The sequence below is a fragment of the Herpailurus yagouaroundi genome, unplaced genomic scaffold, assembly GCF_014898765.1.
Source record: "Herpailurus yagouaroundi ecotype Mexico unplaced genomic scaffold, PumYag 160, whole genome shotgun sequence".
In the NCBI taxonomy this organism is placed as follows: Eukaryota; Metazoa; Chordata; class Mammalia; order Carnivora; family Felidae; genus Herpailurus; species Herpailurus yagouaroundi.
The window spans coordinates 27987614-28003486 of record NW_024412401.1 but is presented as its reverse complement, the minus strand read 5'-3'; positions in this window follow the sequence as shown (position 1 = coordinate 28003486).

Here is a 15873-nt window from a genome sequence, read left to right as displayed (position 1 = left end):
AATAATTTTGAATCATTAAGAGAGGTGAATGTGATTAAGCATATAATAGGTACCTCCAAATGAGGACGGGGAAGAGGTTCATTAAAAAGCTAATTCTCAACTTAAGTGTTTAAATAGTTTACTGAGAAATGCTGTACTGCCTGGCAGTACTTCTTGGGGAACAAAGGCTGACTTCGGTTTAAAAGTACTTCTGTAATGGCTGGTAGACTCACTTTAGTTAATCAAGCTGGAAAGTTTTGCAATCAGAGCTGGAGCAAGATACATGGAAAACACTAGGGTAGTTTCTAATAAGGGTAAATAGGATCCCTTCAAATCAAACAGTGTTAGCCACATAAGAAGGAGCTGGATCTTTTAACACTTCTACATGTTATTGTTGCAGGTGACTTATTTTGTTTGAATCATTGATTTGTACCTAAGGTAGATTGGTTCAATTGGGTTTAAATTGATTGATTATGCTTGGCAGTTTTCTAATATGTGAAGGTTAGTGGATTGCATCCCATAAGGAGAAGAATCTTACATTGCTTGGTAAAGAGTGTATATGTAGGCTGGGTCTTTAACCCATAATAGAAATTAATGGATCATGAGTTTCATCTGGTATTACCCTAGCACTCTCTGCTCCGAGACTAAAGCTATAATCCACATTAGCCCTCAGTAGATGTATGCCACAGGTCAAAGGGATTGAGTCAATAAACACTGCTGCATTAGTAAAATCTCATACTCATTACTCAAAAACCATCCCTAAACATATGCATAATTAAGGATTTATTGGTGCTGTGATCACTTCACAAGCAAGACAACACCTTCCTACAAGGATTTCATAGAAAATACACAAATGGCCAGTTTCTATGTTCTCAGTTAGGAGTCTGCCAACTTTCTGTAAAGGATTAAATAATAAATATTTTAGATTCTCTAGACCATAAGCTGTCTGTGGCAACTATGCAACTTTGTCATTCTAGCATGAAAGTAGCTAAAGACAATACATAAACAAATGGCATGGAAGTGTTCCAATAAAAATTTACTTACAGAATTTATTTATAGAAATAGAGGGAAAGATATGACCTACAGGCCAGATATGAGCTTAGTAAATTGAAAAAATTATTTGAGTGAGAGCGTGAGTGTGCATGCACAAGTGGGGGGGAGGGCAGAGAGAAGGAGAGACAGAATCCCAAGTAGGCTCCACACCATTAGTGCAGATCGCAGTTGCGGGGCTCAAACTCACAGATCATGAGATCACTACCTGAGCCGACATCAAGAGTTGGACACTTACCTGACTGTACCACCCAGGCACCCCTGAGCTTAAAAGCCTAGGCTTTAATTTACTGACTCCTACTCTAGATATCATATGGGAATTATTTCATTTAATTATTACAACATATATGAATTTTATTATTTCCTTTAAAAATGAGTATATTGAGAAACATAATGCTGAAGCCTATTGTCATTTATTCAGAAGTTGAGCTATGATTTGAAACCATATTTTTTGACCTGTTTACCATCACACTTATTCTTCTATGTATTCTTTTGGTCAAGTGTTTGTATTAAGACCAATTTCATCGGGGCACCTGGGTGGCGCAGTCGGTTGAGCGTCCGACTTCGGCCAGGTCATGATCTCGCGGTCCGTGAGTTCGAGCCCCGCGTCAGGCTCTGGGCTGATGGCTAAGAGCCTGGAGCCTGTTTCCGATTCTGTGTCTCCCTCTCTCTCTGCCCCTCCCCCATTCATGCTCTGTCTCTCTCTGTCCCAAAAATAAATAAACGTTGAAAAAAAAATTTAAAAAAAGAAGACCAATTTCAGCTCTGAATGACAAAAAAAATACAAAATAGTAACAGCTTAAGATAAAAGTTGATCTTTAATTTAAAGTCAGACCAGTGGTCCAGGATTGATATGAAACCAGTAATATCCAGAAATCCCATTTCTTTTATCTTGTTATCCTGTGATTTTCATCAAGAACCTTATAACTTATGATTTGACATACCTGCTCTAGCTCCAGCTAACATACCCAAACTTAAAACAGCAGATAAAAGTAAAGAGTGATACAGAAGAGCAGTGCCATTTGCTTGAATGAAACTGCCCATTTGTTACATAGAACACTTCTATTTTTTTTCTCAAGACATTCAGGAAAGCTTGGAAATAGCCTACTGTAGGCAACTACATGCCCAGCTAAAATCACAGTTTCTATTTACTCTAGAAGAAAGGAGGAATTGAAATGGGGAAATTGGTAGATTCTCACAAGAGTTCTACTTTCTCTTCTTAATGCAAGGCAAGTAGAAGTGTGAGGTAGTAGCTAAATTGACTGATCTGCTACAAATACTGTGTGTGGGCTTTACATGGGCTCTGTCACCTAGTCATCATAATCCATTGAGAAAGAGCCTTAGGTAGATTAAATAACTCCCCCAAGTCCACACAGATAGTAAATAGCAGGTCAGGAAACACATCAAACTACATATAATCTCTTAAGTCCATACATTTTCACTAGAGGAGTAATTTTGAACAAGTTAGGGGTTTTATTTTTTTTTTAATTTTTTTTTTCAACGTTTATTTATTTTTGGGACAGAGAGAGACAGAGTATGAACGGGCGAGGGGCAGAGAGAGAGGGAGACACAGAATCGGAAACAGGCTCCAGGCTCTGAGCCATCAGCCCAGAGCCCGACGTGGGGCTCGAACTCACGGACCGTGAGATCGTGACCTGGTTGAAGTCGGACGCTTAACCGACTGCGCCACCCAGGCGCCCCAAGTTAGGGGTTTTAAAACCAATTTGAGAATGTGACAAAGCAAAAGTCAATGGAAAAACATTTATATTAATAAAATTTATCTTAAAAATCTGCTTACATATGAAGAACTTGGACCCCTTGTGCACTATTATTGGGAATGAAAAATGGTGCAGCCACTGTAGAAAACAGTATGGTGGTTCCTCAAAAAATTAGAAATTAAAAACAAAATTAACATATGGTCTAATAATTTCATGTCTGGGTGTAAACTGTAAAGAATTGAAATCAGGGTCTGGAAGAGATATTTGTACATCTGTGTTCATAGCAGCATTATTATAAAAAAATTTTTTAACATTTATTTATTTTTGAGACAGAGACAGAGCATGAATGGGGGAGAGTCAGAGAGAGGGAGACACAGAATCTGAAAAGGCTCCAGGCTCTGAGCTGTCAGCACAGAGCCCAACATGGGGCTTGAACTCACTGACCGCGAGATCATGACCTGAGCCGAAGTCGGCCGCTTAACCGACTGAGCCACCCAGGCGCCCCGATATCAGCATTATTATAATAGCCCAAAATGGAAGCAACCTGAGTGTCCATCACCATTGAGGGATGAATTGGGTGAAGAAACTGTAGTGTTTAAATGTAACATAACATATAATTGTATCACTATATTATTATATATAATGCAAACATACACATGTATAATATACACACATATACATCAATGTATATATGGATCCGTCAATGGATCAGTGAGTGTTGGCACCATTGTATGTTGTACAGTGAAGTGTATCTCTCACAGTGCAAGATAAAAAGAACTTCACACAATGAGAGGAATGGTGTGGAAACTGAAAAACCTCTTAAAAATGCCTAATATTTGTAAGATGCTTTCTGAAACAGTTATAGATATGGGAATTAGCTTTATTTGCACTGATATTCTGATATCAGACTTTTACTTCAGTCATCTTTCCTATTGGAAGTTCTATAATTAACAGGACAAGGAATTCCAAAGTTTTATATATAAGTTTATTGGAATCTAGTGTATTAATTATGTAGTCTATTTCATATCAGTAACACACTGGAAATAATAGCAGTCTTCCTCCCAGGAAAGTGACACTTTTGCAAATATGTAGTTTATAAATAAAAACCATTTTCATTCACATCCTGACATTACATATCTTGCTGATGTCCCAGAGTCATCACTGAATCATATGATATTTGATTTTATTACAGTTCCCGTGTTGGAAGATTGTATGGAATAAAATAGCTTTAAATAAGTGAACGTTTGGGGCACTTTAAATATCACCTCTTTGTATCTCTAAAATTCATAGCTGAATGTCTAATTCTTTATATTGCAACCAGCAAACATGTGACACCTAGAGACTTACTCTAATGGGCCAGGATGTGGACTTGAGTTCAAGAGCAGGACTCCCATATTTTTCAGATAAATTAAAATAATGCTGAACTGAGTCTAGTTGATGGATTTGCTTCATAAGGCACTATTACCAAAAATTTAGATTGAAGACCTAAACAAAAGAATGAGGTAAGAAACCTCATTTCCAGAACAACAATAACATGATGGCAGAATGGGAAGACAGAAGAAAGAGATGCTCCAAATCAGATTACATCATAGGAGCACAGCACTTGGGCATTGAACTGATTCAATTTAACTGTGAAGACAAAACAGCCGTCCATTTTTGGAAGGGAAATGAGATGGCTGGATCTGTTTAAGTATGGCTCATTTCATACTTAGTTTGAATTCTAGAAATGGAAGAACTAGTGAATGAGTTTAGCTGAGGGTTAAGTTTGCTGTGAAAGAAAAGCACAGGAAAATGAGGCAGGATTGACAAATATCTGACTGCTGACTCCTGCTTGCATTCTCTTGAATTATGCAATCATACAATCTCTGCTTTATGAATGTCTTAATTTTTCCACTGGGTAAAAACATATTAAGTCATCAGGAATAGTAAATGATATGGTGATATCTATTTAGCAGGAAGTAGAGATACACCGTCTTAGTGCAGAAAATTAGACAATTCTGTTATTTAATTACATTTATTAACATGACATTTGTATATGGTAAGGAAAGCATACCCAGAGTTGGCACAGTGTGTCCTAGAAGATTCCCAGATACATTAGATGCCAATACGGAGGCCAGAGGAAAGAGCGTGTGACAGCAAGAGCAGGCCAAGATTTGGCTGCAAAAAAAGAGCCAGAAAAAGATGGTAGTCCATATGGCTGAGAGGGAGGATGTGTGTGCTCCAAAGTAGGTCAGTGGGCAGAAAATATGGTGGGATGCCTGAATCAGGGGAAAAGATACCTGCCCAGACCAATGAATACCTAAGACCCTTAAGACAGGACTCTGCCAGTCTTGCCATGGAACGCACGGATTCTTTCAAAAAGGAAAATGGGAAACACACACACACACACACACACACACACACACACACACACACACCACACCATGGAGCTGCTTTCAGTGTCTTCAGCCCCCATAAAAAAGCAAGGAGCAGGAAGGCCCATTATACGTAGCCATTTCAGTAACAGACACTGTCCTCATCCCAAACCCTGAAGAAAGTAGAGCTGCCATAATGGGCTCCAAAAGCTCAGGGGCACATGTACCACTGGGGCCTGATCCTGGAAATACTCCTTCAGCTTTTATAGTGGGTAAAATTCAAATAGTTCATATTTTGCAAAATTTGAAAATGAATTTTGGGGGGTGATTAGATCCTGCATTCATAGTGAAGGAAAAGCTGCCAGTGGTCCCTGTGATCTCTTTGTCCTTGCTGGAGGCTACAGAGATCTGAACTGTTTCCCGTCTCTCAGCACAGCCTAAATAAAATTCTGTAGGGGTCCTGTAGATTCCCCTTCCTCTACATCCATATGTGGAGAACAAAATACATCCCAGTTCATTGTGCGTAGTCATAGAATAGGTAGGGAGGCTACTGTGGCTACTTCTCACCCACCTGGATTAAGAGAAGCATGTGAAATATAAAATAGTACAATGAACAAGTGAAAAATTTGAAGGTCATCTGTAAGATGTGATACAGACAGTATCAGAACAACAGATTCCATGGCTAGTGTGTTCCTTCCTTTAATATTTTTTTAGTTCCCATTTCATGTTTAAAGCAACATTACACAAGGCAGAAGCCTTCAGATCATATTCTCATTTCACAGCAGGGCTAGAACCTCTTGTAAATGTGAAGCACAAGAATTGGGGCTATTACAAAGTTAAGACCCACTTATGAAAATAGCTTTCTGCCACTATTCTTCTCAGCATAAATTTGGCAACCTCCTTGTGTTATCTAAGGCAGGGGCACATGTGAAGAAAGCTTCTAAAGGAGGTCATACTGCTAAGAGAAGATAATGCGAAAGATTTGGTTCCCTGTAGCAGACAAAATAAGTCTACTGGAGAATCTAGCCAGGCATATATATGCCTGAGAAATGTGATCATCTTTTCCCTTTATCATCATTGATTACAGTAATATCCTCTCCTAAAAGAGAACACTATGACTTAAGGACAGATTTAGGCTGTATTCAATACTTATTTATATGATCTCTCTATTCCTGACATTCAGACACTCAGTCAAGTATTTTGATTAGTTCGGACCATGCAGGGGGTAAAGCATTTGAAAATAATGGTAACTGAAACATGCTCTTTTTCTACCCTGGATTCAAAGTCTGTTAAATATATGTAACTGAGATAACTCCTGTTTACAAAGATAAATCACACTATTATCATTACAGAAAGCAAATGTATAGATTACATATTAAGAATGTTCTATCGGGGCATCCGGGTGGCTCAGTCAATTAAGCATCCAACTTTAGCTCTGGTCATGATCTCATGGTTTGGGTTCGTGGGTTCAAGCCCAGCGTCGGTCTCTGTACTGACAGCTTAGAGCCTGGAGCCTGCTTCAGATTCTGTGTCTCCCTCTCTCTCTGCCCCTCCCCCACTTGTGCGCACATGTGTGCTCTCTTTCTCTTTCTCTCTCAAAAATAAACATTAAAAAATAAAAAAAAAATCTATCAGATGTGTTAATTAACTAGATGGGAGGCATCCTTTCACAGTGTACACGTGTATCACATCACCATCATGTACGTTTTAAATATCTGTGTTGTATACAGTTTATTAATCATGTCTTAATAAAACAGAATTTTTAAAGAGCATGTTCAGGGCCCCTGGATGGTTTAGTCGGTTAAATGTCTGACTCTTGATTTCAGCTCAGGTCATGATCTCAGGGTTCATGAGTTTGAGCCCCACAGCGGGTTCTGTGCTGATACTCAGCAGTCTGCTTGGGATGCTCTGTCTCCTTTCTCTGCCCCTCCTCTGCTCATGTACCTTCTCCCTCTCTCAAAAATAAACTTTTTTTAAAAAGAGAACGTTTTACCAGGAAAAAAAAGACACATTTGTTTTTTGCTGAATGCCTACAACTACTGTATATAATAATTATTAATAATAATCCTATTGAAAACATGAAATAACTGAGCTAAGTGTGTTTAACTTTGTATTCTAATAAGTCTTTGCAGTAATCTTTATTATATACCTTTACTGAGCTGACCCTACAATACCAGACGTAGCTATAGAATTAGGCAGTTGCTGGCAAATGTAGAATTCCTGAGATTTTTGTTTGTTTATTCTCTAATGAGGCATAGCAGTTCATTAAAAAGTTCCAACCATAGAAGATGCAGATTTCTATTAACATTTCAAAAGGAGCCCATAGAATCTTTTGAGAAGCTTTGAAGATAATGGATTATAAATTGGTAAGAATGGATTCATGGAGACAGGTCAGAGGGCAATTTTCAGAAAAATTGAGTGTGATTTGAAAATTGAATTCATGGGCTTGGTAGTAAGAAAGAGGTAATAAAATGACACCAGGTCTCTAAATGAGCAAAGGAATGGATATCTTTAATGGATTACAAAAGCCTGGCAAAGAAGGCTCAGTGTGTGTGTGTGTGTGTGTGTGTGTGTGTGTGTGTGTGTGTGTGTGTTGATTTGTATTTATTTTTCAAGAGGAGTGGATCCCCTTTTTGAGGCATATGACCTGTGTATAATAGGGATTAATGAGGGTTTACCATGTTTATAATTTTATTTCCAAAATCTATGTATTAGGAAGGATTCTAAGGTTCCAAATAGTGGTCTTCTCAAACTAGAAGTCTACTATCTTCTTTCCAGCAAAGTTTTGTTCACTATGGGCATTTAAGAAGTGGTTTTTTTTGTTTTTTCTTGACTAACCAGGGTAGTAATGTGACTCTTGTTGGGATATATCAATGGCTTTGGTATTAGAGCTGTGCTCTTGAATTTTTCTTTTTCTTCAGTGGTAGCATCATTTTCTGATCCACTGAACAAAATAATTTGAGAAAGGAAAGTCAAGTTATGTTGAGTAAGGTTATTTTCATGGACTTACCTCTTTAACTAAGCCTGTACCATCTGTTGTCTTTTCTTTACATGGTTGAGATGTACATAATTAACTGAGCAATCATGTCATGAAAGAAAGGGTATGTGTGATTTCAGTACACCCTGATATTCTTTTATATAGCACATCTGTTATGAAAAGATTTTCTTCTGAACACATGACTCAGGTACAAATCATAGGAAATAATTTTCTTCTTTGATCAGCTTTTTCTAAAATGAAAAGAAACCAGAAACAAATTTAAGAATTCCGTTTCCATTGAAAATACTTGGTAAGTTATAGGCAAGTTATATTCAGTGCTTATATTATCCCCAGCACAAACCATACAAAAGAATATATTGTATCTCCATTTTTATTTGTCTGTCATAACTCAGTAAACTCTACTAAACTTATTCTTGAACTTAACATGCTTTTTCTATCACTAGCACTTGTAATATGCTGTTTATTCTTCTTGAAACATCCTTTATAGATTTGGAAATTGTTTCTCTGTATAGCACATCTCTCCAATCATGTTATGCTCACCTTATATTTACCAGAGCATAACATATACACCCTTTCATTGCAGTTACTTACTCCTCTATTTCCAGCCATAGAACATAAATTCTGTTAAACTGCAGATGTTGCCTTTCTGGTGTAACTAAGTATCCTAAGAATGTAACTAATAGTGTAAGCTCAAAAATATTTGGTAAACTAATTTAGTTAATAAATGGTATCATTATTACTACCAATTTTAAACAAAGGTATAAGTGACTAAAAATGCAAAGAATCCACTGACCTATAATATCTGAAGATGAGTCCAAGAAGGTATATATTTGTAGAGAAGGTATGTCTGTGAATAAAATAAGGGGTATCCTTTCAAATGTAAATTTCAGTTTCACAATGTAAATAGAAATATATGAGAGATATTTCTAGTTAAGAATTTTTTTAAAAAATGTGTAACATATATGTGTGTGTATCAAAAAATAAAATCTGCAGTTACATGATAGAAAAACTTACAGAAAATTGTACTTTGTGAGTTTTGAAAGTATCAGCACTGTGGGAGAGAAACACTGAACTTAATAATAGAAAAAATAATAAATTGGAGTGTAGAGCCATTGCTTCTTTATAAATTTTAGAGGAAAATAAGACCTAGATATTTAAAAACAAAATCATTAAGTTTGCCCTAAAATTCAGTCCGTTGTAAGCATAAATTTAGCTCTTCCATGAAAAAGAAAACAAAAAGAATGCAAGAATAATAGACCACCAAATCCTATTCTTTCATATCCCTTTAGACACAGTCATTTCCAATTAACTTCTGTTTACACATATGTATTCCTTTCTTCTACTTCTTTGGTAACCACCCAAGGGCCTACATATCCCCAAATCATGTTATTGTGGATTAATTTCCCATGAATCTAAAAGGTCCTCAAATGAATTACTTTGTTCTCCTATCTCTCCCCATAATTCTCAGAACTCAGAATCACCACTGAGTTCAAACAGTGAAATATTTTGACTTCTTTTCCCACTGCTCTAGTGAAATGACTATTGCAAATATATATGTCTTGATTCAAATGTGTTTTACATTCAGTCTACTGAAATTTGCCATAGTTTCAGCCCTGTTATAGATTGTTTGACTAATTTATTTCTGTTTAATTTATTTTGGCATCTTATGTTATCTCTGGTGAAAATTACAGTGATGATCCTATTTTCACTAGTAGGGTGGACTAAATAATTAAAACCAAAATACAAAAAGAACTATAAACAAAGAATATTCTGAATAGGTATCTTTAAAAATATCTGGCACAAAGCTAAGGCATCCTCAAAACCTAAAAGTGTGGTAAAAGTATAATCTTTGGGAAATAAGAGAACTCCAAAGCTTGATTACAATCTCAGACTTTCTATCAAATTCTGGAGACCTGAAGGTTCTGTTTTAAAGTTTTAAGAGATATGAAAAATAGAATTTGAACACTAGAACTCACCAAAAATGATAATCTGAGGATAAACCTCTACATAAGATACCTAAAACTGTTTACTTTTATTTTAAGAGTGAATGGAGGAAAAATTCAATATGCTAAAGAGAATAGGAAGAAAATCCCTGCTGAATTTTGATCATCTCTTCAGTGGAAATAAAGTCACAAGTGATAATTGATAACCACATGTCAAATCTTGCATGGTTTTTCAGTCATTTGCCAAAATTCAAACTATGTGAGTAGACTGAAAAAAACCTGAAAATTTAATTTAGTGTGATTTTTGCTTGAATGCACTAAGAGGCAGAAGTAAATAAATACAAAAATGTTACAAGGGACACAAAGAATATGAGTTTTTACTCCACATTCATAGCAAAAATAAGAAAATAAACACCATGAACAATATCCAGCAGGCAAAAAGAAAGTTTAGGTGCTTAGTATTTTTTTTTTAATTAAGAGCTTCTTAAACATTTCTTTTTTTAAAATTTTTTAACATTTATTTATTATTGAGAGACAGAGCATGAGCATGGGAGAGGCAGAGAGAGAGGGAGACACAGAATCTGAAGCAGGCTCCAGGCTCTGAGCTGTCAGCACAGAGCCCAACGTGGGGCTTGAACTCACAAATGGCAGGATGATGGCCTGAGCCGAAGTCGGACACTTTACCAACTGAGCCACCCAGGGACCCTTTAAACGTTTCTTAATAACAGTATATATTTGGGAATGTGAGATTGTATATAGTCTAACCCATACAGGGCATACTGTTTACGCTACATAATAACTCCAACAAGCAATTTTACTGTGGTATGACAAATTCTGGAGGGTCATAACATTTGAAATACTGTATCTGATTCAATGTATACAATATGTTTGACTCTCAGCAAGTTCTTCCTCCAATCCAGAGTCAATTCATCCGTCAAAGGAAGGAGTTTGCACTAGAGGATGCATAAAAGCCTGTCCAAGTCTTTCTATTCTTTGTGATTCTTTAAAAGTCAATATTTTGCTTATTCATTTCAGTCTGTTCACACATGTGAAAGCTTGGTGTTGGCAAAGCAGAGACAAGCAGCAGGAAGATATGACTTACAGAAAAATAAAATCAATAACTCCAAACTGGATGCTTCAAAGATTATGTGTGTCCTTTGTCTCTCCTCTGGGGGAAAATGTTTGCAAGGATAGAAAAGATGTCAGAAGAACAAATGAGAGCTCCTAGGGAGCAGCCAGAAAAAAAGATGGAGGAGCTGGTTGGTAGGGTAGTAGAGAGAATATCACAGTTTTGTTGAAAGGGTTTGAAAAATTGTGAGTTTTGTCGAGCTTTTAAATATGAAATTTCACGAATGCTGCAAGATGTTTCTTATGTGCCGTTGGTATTTATGTAGTTAATAGGTAAAGTTACCCTTTTTGTCCATCTCCTAAGTCCCCCTGCATATTCCCAGAAACACAATCATGACCTTCCTATTTCTATATAAGGAAAAGTTTCTTTTTAAATAAGTAAATGCTTAGAGATAATACAAACATAGCTCAAGGTCACATATTTCTGTTTCTATCCTTTGCCCCTGCTGTCTATTATTTTTGATACTAAGTTACTTATATTTTGTTATTTAATTATTTTGTACAATTTTGTCTACATGCCCATTTCTGTCTAGTTCCAGAAAAAGTATTTTTCTTGTCCACTCCTCTCCATTTATGATTACCCCTCTCTAATAATACTCAAGGCAGAAAAATAGAGCCAAAGCATTAACAATGAGTAGAACTCAGAGAACACTCAAGGCAGAAAAATAGAGCCAAAGCATTAGCAATGAGGAGAACTCGAGATCTTGCTCCAAGTAATAACATTTTACAGATGAAGAATAAGACAGAGGTAGAAGGTAACTCACTGAACCTCATTTAACCAGTAACAGTGTAACTTGAACAAGTGATTCAGTCTGGGATACAATAAGGCCATCTGTTATTAGATAAAATGGCAAAGAAACAATTGTGTACTGTGGTTTTAACCTCATTGAATATTTTGTTAAATTGAATTATTTGAATTAAAAGAACTTACTTGTTTTTACTTAAAACATTTTTATGTTTGGTGGATTTCAAGGAAGGTATAAACGTAGAATTATCTTTCCGTTAGTGCTTTTAGCCAGAAGTCCATTGAATGGTAGGTCAGTAATATGATCAATTTTGTACTTCAGGAAAAGACATCCTATAATTCCAAGGAGGATAAACTCAAAGGTAGAGCCAAGAAAAATGGGATAAACCCATCACAGAAGGACAAACACCTCATGATCCTGCCCGCTTACATGAGAAATCTAAAATAGGCAAACCCATAAAAACAGATAGCAACATGGTGGTTTCCAGGGGTTGGGAGGAATGGAGAGCGGGGAGTTGTTGCTCAGTAGGTACAACCTTTCAGTTTGCAAGATGAACAAGTTCTAGAGATCTGCTATACAACATAGTGCCTTTGGTTAGCAATTCATATTGTACACTTAAAACTTTGTTGAGAGAAGAGCTCACGTTAAGTGTTCTTACTTCAAACAAGGAGAGTAGAAGGAAATTTTGGAGGTGATGTATTTATTACCTTGATTGTGGTATAGATTTCACAGATACATGCATATCTTCAAACTCATCACATTTTATACATCAGATACATTGGAGAAAGCTGAGGCCATCAGGCTGCTGGCAGGTCCTGAAAAGTAACACTTGAGATTCACTCAAAAAGAGTAGACTGAGAAACCCACCAGAGGCCCATCAAGCACACTGCTCTATGCATCATCCACGGGTGCTGCCAGATTAGGGATCAGGTACAATGAGAAAGCCAATATCTACCTGAAGTTTATAGAGTGGGTTTTCTTTTCATAAAGGACTTTTCTTCTTCAGTCATTAACTTTGCAAGCAAAGAGAATTAGCTCAACTGTTATCAGGGTTTAAAGTTAAAACCATAAGGGTAAAAAACTAGGTTCAACTGTGGAGAAGAAGCCAACTGGAAGAGAATGAAGTGGAGTAACTTGGAATATGGGTTTGACTGTGTCAGACCAACAGGATTAGATAAAAATTGATAGTTACCTATTCTCTTTATAGTTAGTTGATACCTCAAATTTTCTAGCTGTGTTATAAACCTCATTTTGTTCATTCAAAAAAAAATGCCAGTCTATTATTGGTTTATTAATTATACTCCAATAAAGAGGTTTCTTAAGAAAAGGTATAAATGAGAGATTACTTAAAATTACTTAATTAATTAAAACTACTTACAATAATTTGAGTGAAACAGAGACCAAACTACTGTTGGGGTGAAGGGAAAGATGATTTCTTCCAATCCTTTTGTATTAGATGTAAAATGCTTTCGTAACATTCAGGATCTAGCTTAGGTAAGGATAAGCATGGATTGCACTTGATGGTTAAGATTTATAATGTTGCCACAGACTGTGGACTGTTAAAGTATGGCAAAGGTAAAGGTCAGAATGAATTATTTTTCTGGGTGTATTTTCCACATGAACATTAAATGCATACTAGGCAATATAAGGAAATAAAGGTGAAATAATAAAGAAGCAGAATATGTGATTTTAAAAAAAAGGCAAGTGAAAGAGCAGATGCAACCAGATACCTGCATGGCTCAGTTGGCTAAGGGTCCAACTCCTGGTTTTGTCTTGGGTCACAATCTCACAGTACGTGAGTTCGAGCCCCACATTCATTGGGCTGTGCGCTGACAGTGCGGAGCCTGCTTGGGATTCTCTCTCTCTCTCTCTCTCTCTCTCTCTCTCTCTCTCTCTCTCTCTCTCCTTCAGAATAAATAAGCTTAAAAAAAAACAGATTCTTGGGGCACCTGGGTGGCTCAGTCGGTTAAGCGTCCAACTTCGGCTCAGGTCATGATCTCGCAGTCCGTGAGTTTGAGCCCCGCATCGGGCTCTGTGCTGACAGCTCAGAGCCTGGAGCCTGTTTTGGATTCTGTGTCCCCCTCTTTCTCTCTCTGCCCCTCCTCTGTTTGTGCTCTGTCTCTCTCTGTCTTTCAAATATGAATAAACATTAAAAAAATAAAAAATAAAGCAGATTCAAGAAACTACTAAGGAAACAGTACCCTCAGAGTCAAGTTATGCATTGAAAGGAGGGAGAGAGAATTGGGTCATATTTCACGTACACAATGGATGATGTATAAAGTATTTTTCATGAAGGAAGTATTCCCAAATTACAATAAAAGTGAGGGGTAATAGAAAATTTTAGGAGTAGTTAGTTTAAAAACAAACAAACAAAAAAGGTAGAGATGAAAATATAAAACAAAAAATAAGTTTAGAAATGTCATTATCATAAATGGAAACACTAAAATGCATTTTCTGATTTTGATCATTATTTAGCCTAAATTCAATATAACTCTTCTGCCTTGCAAATCTTATTTTGCAGACATTGATTTTCACTCTCAGCAGACATTCTGCAATAGCCTAACATTACAACAGTTTGATGTCTTATCAGAAGGGTATCTCTGAGTTTCTGTTCTTATGCTTTTTGTGATAAGTTTTGCTGAGCTTTTTAAAATTTCTATTAAAATTTTTTAACGTTTATTTATTATTGAGAGACAGAGAAAGACAGAGCATGAGCGTGGGAGGGGCAGAGAGAGGAGGAGACACAGAGTCTGAAGCAGGCTCCAGGTTCTCAGCTGTCAGGACAGAGCCCAGTGTGGGGCTCAAACTCTTGAACAGCACAATCATGACCTGAGCGGAAGGTGGATGCCTAAAGGACTAAGCCACCCAGATGCTCCTGCTGAGCTTTTAAATGACAGATATTTCATGGTTTTATTTTATATGCATATCTAGCTTTCTGCATAGCACACAGATTTGCATAAAAATGAGCTTGGGGCACGGGGTGGCTCAGTTGGTTGAGCTTGTGACTCTTGATTTTGGCTCAGGTCATAATCTCATGGATCCTGTGAGAGATTGAGCTCTGCCTGGAACTCTGCCCTCTCTTTGGGATTCTTTCTCTCCCTTTCTCTGAACCCATCCCCCACTCTTGCTCTCTCATTCTTGCTCTCTCAAAATTAACATTTTTAAAAATTTTCTTAAGAAATGAGCATTAGCACAGTCCTTGAAAAGGATTAAGTTCTTAATAAGTGTATCCTGAGTTAAATTGTTTTGCACATACATTTGAATCAATATGGAACAGGTGTGAATATTGCAGAAATTTTGTGATATATATGTGTCACAGATACACAAATGATATAAAATACAAATTCCATTTCATTAAGGAAAAGATATTCTCTATTTTATTCACTTCTGATTCTTCATCTACAATGTGCCAGGCGCAAAGTAAAACTTTATTAGTACTTACTAAATGAATAAATCAGTGAAAAAAATGAAAGAAAATGTCATGTTTGGAAACACAAAAAAATGTTCCAAAATATTCAGAATATCAGAAAATACAGAAGATAATGAATCAATAATTCAGTGCTTTTATTTAACAAATGTTAAATGTTATTTAAACAGATATTAGATGTTAAACCAGCCCCAACAAGTATCAGGAAACTTTCAAGGTAATTAACTTTTAGGATAGTTAAATGGAAGGATTCAATTTAAAACTCATTTATAAATTTTGATTTAGCTATTTTAGACATGTGCTCATATAAAATGCATGTGGAACATGTATTGTTGTGTTCTGATTTATATTTGTTTCTTTAAAAATCAGTATGTGCCTGGCACTGAACTAATGAATTTACAGATATTCACTTATTTTATCCTTATAGGAACATTATGGGTAAAATCAGACCCAAAATTTACAAAAAGCAGACTCTTATGAAGTACATAGTATCATATATATGCTGTACTAAAAATCAATGGTAAAAATAT